The 7,669-nt window shown below is 47.3% G+C and overlaps 2 pseudogenes; one reads left to right on the top strand and one right to left on the bottom strand.

Annotated features, from left to right (window-relative positions):
• The first annotated feature begins 231 nt into the window (after positions 1-231).
• On the top strand, positions 232-3,825 carry LOC123404918 (annotated as a pseudogene).
• A 244-nt stretch (positions 3,826-4,069) lies between these two features.
• LOC123403099 lies at positions 4,070-6,851 on the bottom strand (annotated as a pseudogene).
• Between the last annotated feature and the right edge of the window lie 818 nt (positions 6,852-7,669).

The raw sequence follows: 7,669 nt of genomic DNA on the forward strand, positions 1-7,669 counted from the left end.
ATCATGTGTGCCCGGACACCTCCGTGCACTACACGTGCCCACACACGCACACTTTCGCCATGGCCCCGACGCACCCAACGCGTCCATACACGCGCCCGACGCGTCAGGTTCATCGCCACGCCTTATTTCCCCCAACATCCATCACCACAGTCCACATCCCCAACCGCTTCGCTCTATAATTGCCTGCCACGGCCGACCCTGCTCGCAACACAACACACACACCTCATCTCCATGGCGGGCATGCTCTGCGTGGCCCTCCTCCACACGTCCCTGATCTACTCAGCCGTGCCAGCGGCCGGCTCCGCAGGAGACGGCCGGCGGAGGCAGCAGCAGCTCACCGCGCTGTGGCCGAGAGGCTGGAACTCGTACGACTCCTTCTCGTGGATCATCGACGAGGCCCCGTTCCTCGACAACCCGCTGATCATGGCCAAAAGGCTGCTCCCGCATGGATACCAGGTACGTAGGTGACGATCCGGTCCATGGTTTCACAAGATTATACTGCATTTCTTCGCTGCTGCGGCATGACATGGCATGAGATGCTGCTGCACGCACGCAGTACGCGGTCATAGACTTCCTGTGGTACCGGAGGATCGCCGCCGGCTAGGGGGTGGGCGCGTACGGGTTTGACAGCATCGACCGGTGGGGGCGGACGTTCCCGAACCCCTGTAGGTTCCCGTCGTCCCGAGGTGGAAGAGGGTTTAGGCCGATCGTCGATAAGGTCCATGCCATGGGCTTGAAGTTCGGCATCCACCTCATGAACGGGATCAGTACCCAGGCCGTCAATGCCAACACTCCCATCCACGGTACTCCTCAACGAGTGTCTTTTCTCTTTTACTTCTGGAGCAGTAGTTTGTTTTTTGTTTTCAAGTTTGGGGTTACTTACTAGATATTCTACGTCTCCGGAATAGCTCATCTTGGCATCGTTTCGAAGTGATTTTGCTTTGAGTCATCGTTTTGCGCTATTTTGGTACAATCTTCCACATCCAAAAAAATGTGCATATTTTCGTATATAAAAGAGTGAGATTTGGAGATCCAATGGATCTCACCCGCTCATCCTCGTCGATCCAACAACATATGTTGATATTATGTTTAGTGCTAAACATGTTTGGGATGCTCAATATTACAATTACTTCCCACATAGAAAATTATAATTACCAGTATACTATTATTATCCAATTATTACTGCTTGGTCATTACTACTATCCATTTATTACTCCCTCCGTCTTACAATTTAGACATTTTTGCAAGCTAACGTGCAATCTACGTTAGCTTGCAAAAATGACTTATATTATGAGACGGAGGGAATACTATCCAATTATGTCAATGTAATAATAATTGCTATCTAATTATCTCCAAACTGTACATAATCTTGTTATACCAACCATATTTCTGTAGACAAGTATATACCCTTGTATAATTAACAGCTAGCTAGGAAAACTCGTCTTCTTAATTACTCATATTCGTCGAAACTGTAATAGTGCTAGTCATTTCATGGTCAACTTTGGTAGGTCGCAATGTCGAACCGCGGTTTGGTTAGGCTCCGGTCCAAATGAGGTCCTCGATATTGTTGGACGGGATTGTATCTTTTAAACTTTGAGTAATGCAAGAATTTATTCGCAAAAAAAATTACCTCTTAGAAAGTAAGATGGACCATCTCAAAATTTATCATCATGACAGTCGTAGTTGCTTAACCGGAGTTAGTTACCTCTTCAGAACCAACATTCTTAGTTTTTTTTGGTGATTTTTATTCAAGGAAAAGCCTACGTAGAGAATGGCCGACAATGGACGACGCGTGATATTGGCCTCACCCATAGGACATGTGCATGGATGCCAAAAGGATTTATGAGTGTAAATACCGACTTGGGAGCTGGACGAGCATTCCTAAGGTTTCTCTACCGACAGTATGCGGATTGGGGCGTCGATTTCGGTAAACAGGACTTCATACTAATTTTCAGCTACATCATTCTGAATTTCAGAAGCGAATTGTAGTCCTTAGAACTGAAATCTCAGCAAATAGTAACATAATGCACCAAATTGTTCTGCTTGCAGTGAAGCTAGATTGCATCTTTGGCACGGATTATAGCCCGAAAGAGATCGTGACCGTTTCAGCGGTATGACTTAATGTAGCCCTTTATTCTAGAATCAGCTACATCACAATTGGCGATCTGTTGAAATCAATTCATGGGAGATACACACTGCGTTAATTGCAGATCCTGAAAGAGCTTGAGAGACCAGTGGTCCTATCCATCTCCCCGGGGAACCGCTGTCACTCCAACATTAGCTGAGAATATCACACAACATGTTGACATGTACAGGGTAACAGGAGATGATTGGGACAGCTGGAAAGATGTTCGCCCACATTTCGATGTCGCCAGGTAGATTCCATTTAAGCAGATACTCGTCATATAATTCTAGTTATATGGTAGTGTATACTTGTGATTTCCAGTAAAAAATGGTTTCTTTTATCTTCTTTTCAACCCGGATCTTATAATACATAGATCATTTGCTGCTGCGAATAAGATTGGCACCCCCGGATTGTGAGGGAGGTCGTGGCCAGACTTAGACATGCTTCCATTTGGCTGGCTTACTGATGCAGGTGATCATCCATACTATAACTTTGTGGCACTTTCCCTTTGTAATGCATGACTCGGTTCTACTTTCCATGTGCATTGGTCCGACTAATCGCTCGAAAATGTTTGATCTTTCTCTCATACAGGTGCTAATCAAGGCACTCACAGAACCACTAGCCTTACATTTGACGAACAAAGAACACAGGTTTGCACTTGAAGAAACTTCGTCTCTGTTTCCGAGTTGGAACCCAAAGTCTTAAACCTTTGAACACATTTTTGCAGATGGTACTTTGGTCAATGGCTAGATCACCGCTCATGTATGGTGGGGACTTGAGGCATCTCGATGATCGCACATTCAATCTAATTACCCACCCTACTCTACTGAAGATAAATCACCACACCAGAAACAACATGGAAGTGAACTAAATACTAGTTGGAGTCCGGAGATTCCTGTGGCAACATATATTGAACAATGAGCTAACCTGTGGATATTTTTCAGTTTGGTTTTATTCATAGTGAAAGGGCTTCAAAGCCAGATGAACAGTCCAATCGCTCAAAGTCCGGCTATCCGGTGGACGTGACAAACAATGATGGAATGGTTCTTGGTCTCGGTACATGCAGCGATAAGAGCGCCGGTGGATGGCACAGTTACTCAGAAGATCGCATTTGCAGAAGTTATGAAATCCAGAATGGCAATGCCTCGTTTTGCATATCCAAAGCAAAACTTCTTCCAACATCGTAAGTGGGGTGGCACAAAACAATGCAAGCAGTCCTAATCTTTTGAATTATATGTACGATCCACATATACTATTTTTATGCAGGGATGGAGTTACCATGAGCAGTGAGGAAGACCAAGCAAAGTTTCATCTGGTGGGTATTGACACCGATGATGGTTGCTTGGATGCATCTGTCAGTCCATGGTGAACAAGCTCAGCGAGCCAAACTCCCATGTTCTCGGCCTGCGAACGGCATACAAAGCAGGTAAGTTTAGCACACACAATGGTATCCTGTTAAGAGAAACGGGATCCATATAGAGTGAGGCTGAAATGCAGACTTTTGTGGAGCATTTTGTGTCATGGAGTTCCTATTTAGCTGGCATAATAGCCAAAAAATAGACACTTGATCATTTAAGTTTGGGAGTGAATTTAAGACATGGTTGATCAGTTTTTTCCAATAACAATGGCAGATCTGGGAGCTAACAGAGAATGGACAGCTTGTAAGCAGCTACTCAGGATTGTGTAGAATATACTTCTAATAAGGTAAGCATTTTAATTGATATTAGCAATGTGTGTGTAGTGCATGTGTTGACAAAGTAGAGTAATGAAAGTATATTAGACATGTAAATTCCAAAATTCCAAAATCCATGCAGGCGTAGTTGAAAAATCTACCCACGAATGGAACACACTGATAAATAAAACTAATTGTCATATGAACCTTGAAAGCAAACCCGTAAAATATACATCCTTCAATTTCAGGACAAAGTAATATAGAGATATTGGTAAAACAAAACTGAACATTTTTGTCATGCAATTCTGAGACCAGTGTCAATGTGAGTATACCATCCAAGAAAGCACAGGAAAAAATATAAAAAAATGACAACAGGCGGTTACACCCAATCAAGTTGGACAAAACCCAGATCATATCTACTAAAGATATTACCTGCACCGTACCAAGCTCACATCCTATCTTCTAAAAACACTAACCATAGTGATGTAACTTCACAATAGAGTTGTTGATGTTGCTACTGAGCGTGGACATTGGGATGGCCTCCGCATCAAGGGCCATCATTTAGAGTGTTGGGGTACTTGCCATTGTTAAGCTTCCGCCACTTCAGAATGTCAAATTCTGAGATACGTGGGATAAGGGTTTCTTCCAAATGCTGATCTAGTCCATAACAAACTGTTAAACATATGACGCCTTTTATCTGAAGCAAAGCCAATACTGTCCCCAATAATCAAAGGTATAGCAAGTTTACCGATGAAACAAAAAATGGTACTGTGATTTTTTGACATCAATATGAAATTTAGAAGCAACCCTTGCCAAAGTAAATACAGAAAGGTATCTTGATGTTGTATGGGATAAGATGGCTCCAGTACCATGTGGTTCAGTTGTTTTTGGTGAATGTACATGAGAAATATTCCTAAAATTTCAACCCCACTATCTAGGATGGTTTGAATTCAAGCAACCAATGACATGGATGGCATTTCCCTAAGATATCACTTGGCGACAACTAGTTCCAACACACTTAACATTGGCTTGCTTGAACTAGCCATTTCTGAATTGCACTGGGCACTACACCTTTCTAAATCATAGTATCCGACAGCCAATCTGCTTCCATAGGCAAGCGGTTCATGCAGAGCATTGCGTTCAATGAAGATAGGAGCAATCACAATATCTGTTGGGCCTTAGGAAAGCAAGCACAAAACGTACATATGGTTCAGAAATTAGAAATTTGGAAACAATTGCTGTACCTCAGGATAAAAAAAATTCTTGGGGGATTCCTTCCCATCACAGATATCAGCTTAGCATAGATGCTGCTATCCACGACGTACCACCGCTGCTTCTGCATCCACCTGAAAATTTTGCTGAGCACGAAGCATCAAAGAAATGAGCAGAAATATGTGACCAACAGCAACTCCACAAATCATCAATTGCGCATGCATGGGGACATCCGACATGATATGTGGTTCAGAAATTAGAAAATTAGAAACAATTGGTGTACCCCCAGGATATATTTGTTTTCTTGGGGGATTCCTGGGCATGAATCTGGTTCAGAAATTAGGAATTAATAAGTTGAACCAAACAGACCCTTTAACTAATTAGCTGGTTCAGAAAGCTAAAAGAAACACATCCTTGAGCAAATTAAGCCCAGTTGAGAAACAATGTTCAATTGTTCATTCAACAACCAAAGGATTAACGACATGACCCAGGAACAACACTGTGCTTGTCCTCTCCTCAACCACGGCAAACAAGAAGGGCCGATCCGCCACAAAATCCACAAAAGCCGCCCCAAAATCCAGACTAGTAGTCCTCATTACGACGGCTGTGGCTGCAGCGGCCACGGTGCCTAGCTCGTCCACCTCGACGGTGGCCTTATGGTACACACCTGTGATGGAGAGCTCATCCTCGCCGCTCACCATGCCTGAGAAGTTGCCCCTATTGAAAGCCCTGGTGACACCAACCTTCTGCATGTCCGACGACGCCTCAAACTCGAACGTGAACTTGAACTTGGGGACCATGAATTGTCGGATCGAAACCTTCTTTGCCGGCGTGTGCTTCTCAATGAACTCCGGCATCGACACCGCCTTGTCGTAGAGATCGGCCAGACTGAGAGCGTCGCTGTCCGGGAGAAGGATGAGCATGTAGAATGCAGCTTGTTGCTGCACGTCGTTCTTGTAAGGAAGCTTGAGGGCCCTGAAGCCCCGGTAGCGTGCGATGTACTGTGACCGGCCTGTCGTCATGGACCGCACGCCCACGGTGGTGCCGCCCGGGACGTGGAACGGCGCGGTGAAGACGTCGAACGGCTGGGACCACGCTCCTTTGAAGTAGAGCGCGTTGGCGAGGACCACCGCCGTGTCGGAGTTGACGGAGCCGCGAGGGAGGATATCGCGGATGAGCTGCTTCGTCGCGTCCGCCACGAAGGCGTTCACGCGCAGCCTTGCCTGCTCCGCCCCCGACACGAAGTCCACGGATTCCGCCGTGGCACCGTACCGCGACGCACCGGTGGCCATGAACTCTGGCCTGAGCGCCCGCCTCCGGTCGACCCACACGCCGCAGGCGAAGGACGTCTGATTTAGGCCGTTGAGCCTGCCCACAAGCTGGATCGCCGGCGCGCGGTGCAGGTCGTCGAGCGACGCCGACCCGAGGAACCCCAGGAGCTCCCTGCGCGTGTCGCCACGCGCGCCGGCGGCCACCAAGGCGAGCGCCGCGTGGATGGACAGCGGGGAGACGACGAAGTTGCGTTGCGCCCCTTGCCAGCCGCCGCCCGGACGCCGGCCTCCCTGGCGAGAGGAAAGCCCGACGCTTTCCCGGCAGCGCCGCTCCCTGCCGGCGCCTGCTTCTCCGCAGGGTGGCCACCAGGAGCAGGAGGCGCGTCGGCGAACAGGGTGGAGCAGAGGTGCCATGCGGCGAACAGGGCCAAGAAGAGGAGGACGGCCCTCCCGAAGCGCGACATCGTCGGAATCGGCGTGGGTTCGTGGGTTCGTGGGCGTGGGTTCGATGTCATGTCGAAGACGGTGCCGGCGGCGAGCTGGGGCTGAGCCCCTCCCCTGGAACTGGAAGCTCTCGCGTGTGGGTTAGGGTTAGGTGAACAATGGACTGGGCTTCCTTCAGACATGGACTGGGCTTTTCCAAATGCTTCTCCAACATGGTTTCCCTTGACCTGCACCATTTCACTAATTTTCCGACCTCTTCACCCTATCTTAGGCTGGCCATAGTGGGAGTATCATATACTTGGGTCTAACAAATATGGTGATGTGACAGACAATTAAAGAAGAGAGAGGGGGTTAGAGTAACATAGGTAGATACCGTAACATGTTACTCCGTATTTAACATGTTACACTTACCACCTTAACACTATTGAGAAAGGGTTTATAGGTGAACACTAATAAGTAGCAGGCATGGTGGGACACCCGCCACTGCAATCTTTCAAGAACAGCTATGGCGAGTGCCAGCGTCAACCCGCCACAACTAATTGAGGACATTTCAGCGATGGGCAATAGTTCGTGTCTGTCACAGGTAGTGTCGTGGTTTTGTCACGGCAGATGTCCTAGTGAAAAGACTTAGTACTGGAGCCATCGCACCTTGGTGGCGACTCAAAGGGGTTAAGCGGGAGAAACACGGTGATTTAACCAGGTTCGGCCCCTCGAGAGGAGGTAATAGCCTACGTCCTGCTTTGTGTGTATTGATATGGATTCGATTACAAGGTAGGCGTAACTCGCCTAACCTAGCACTCGATGATTTCTAACCTGCCCTCTTCTCTTTAGGACTCGCCTTTATATATAGGTCGAGGCCTTAGGGTTTACAAGAGTCCCTTCCTTCCTACAACTCGTGACCATTGTGGTCTCTGAGTCGCCATCCTCCAAAGTCGGGAGATCCGC

Source organism: Hordeum vulgare, chromosome 6H (genome assembly GCF_904849725.1).
Source record: "Hordeum vulgare subsp. vulgare chromosome 6H, MorexV3_pseudomolecules_assembly, whole genome shotgun sequence".
Taxonomy (NCBI): Eukaryota; Viridiplantae; Streptophyta; class Magnoliopsida; order Poales; family Poaceae; genus Hordeum; species Hordeum vulgare.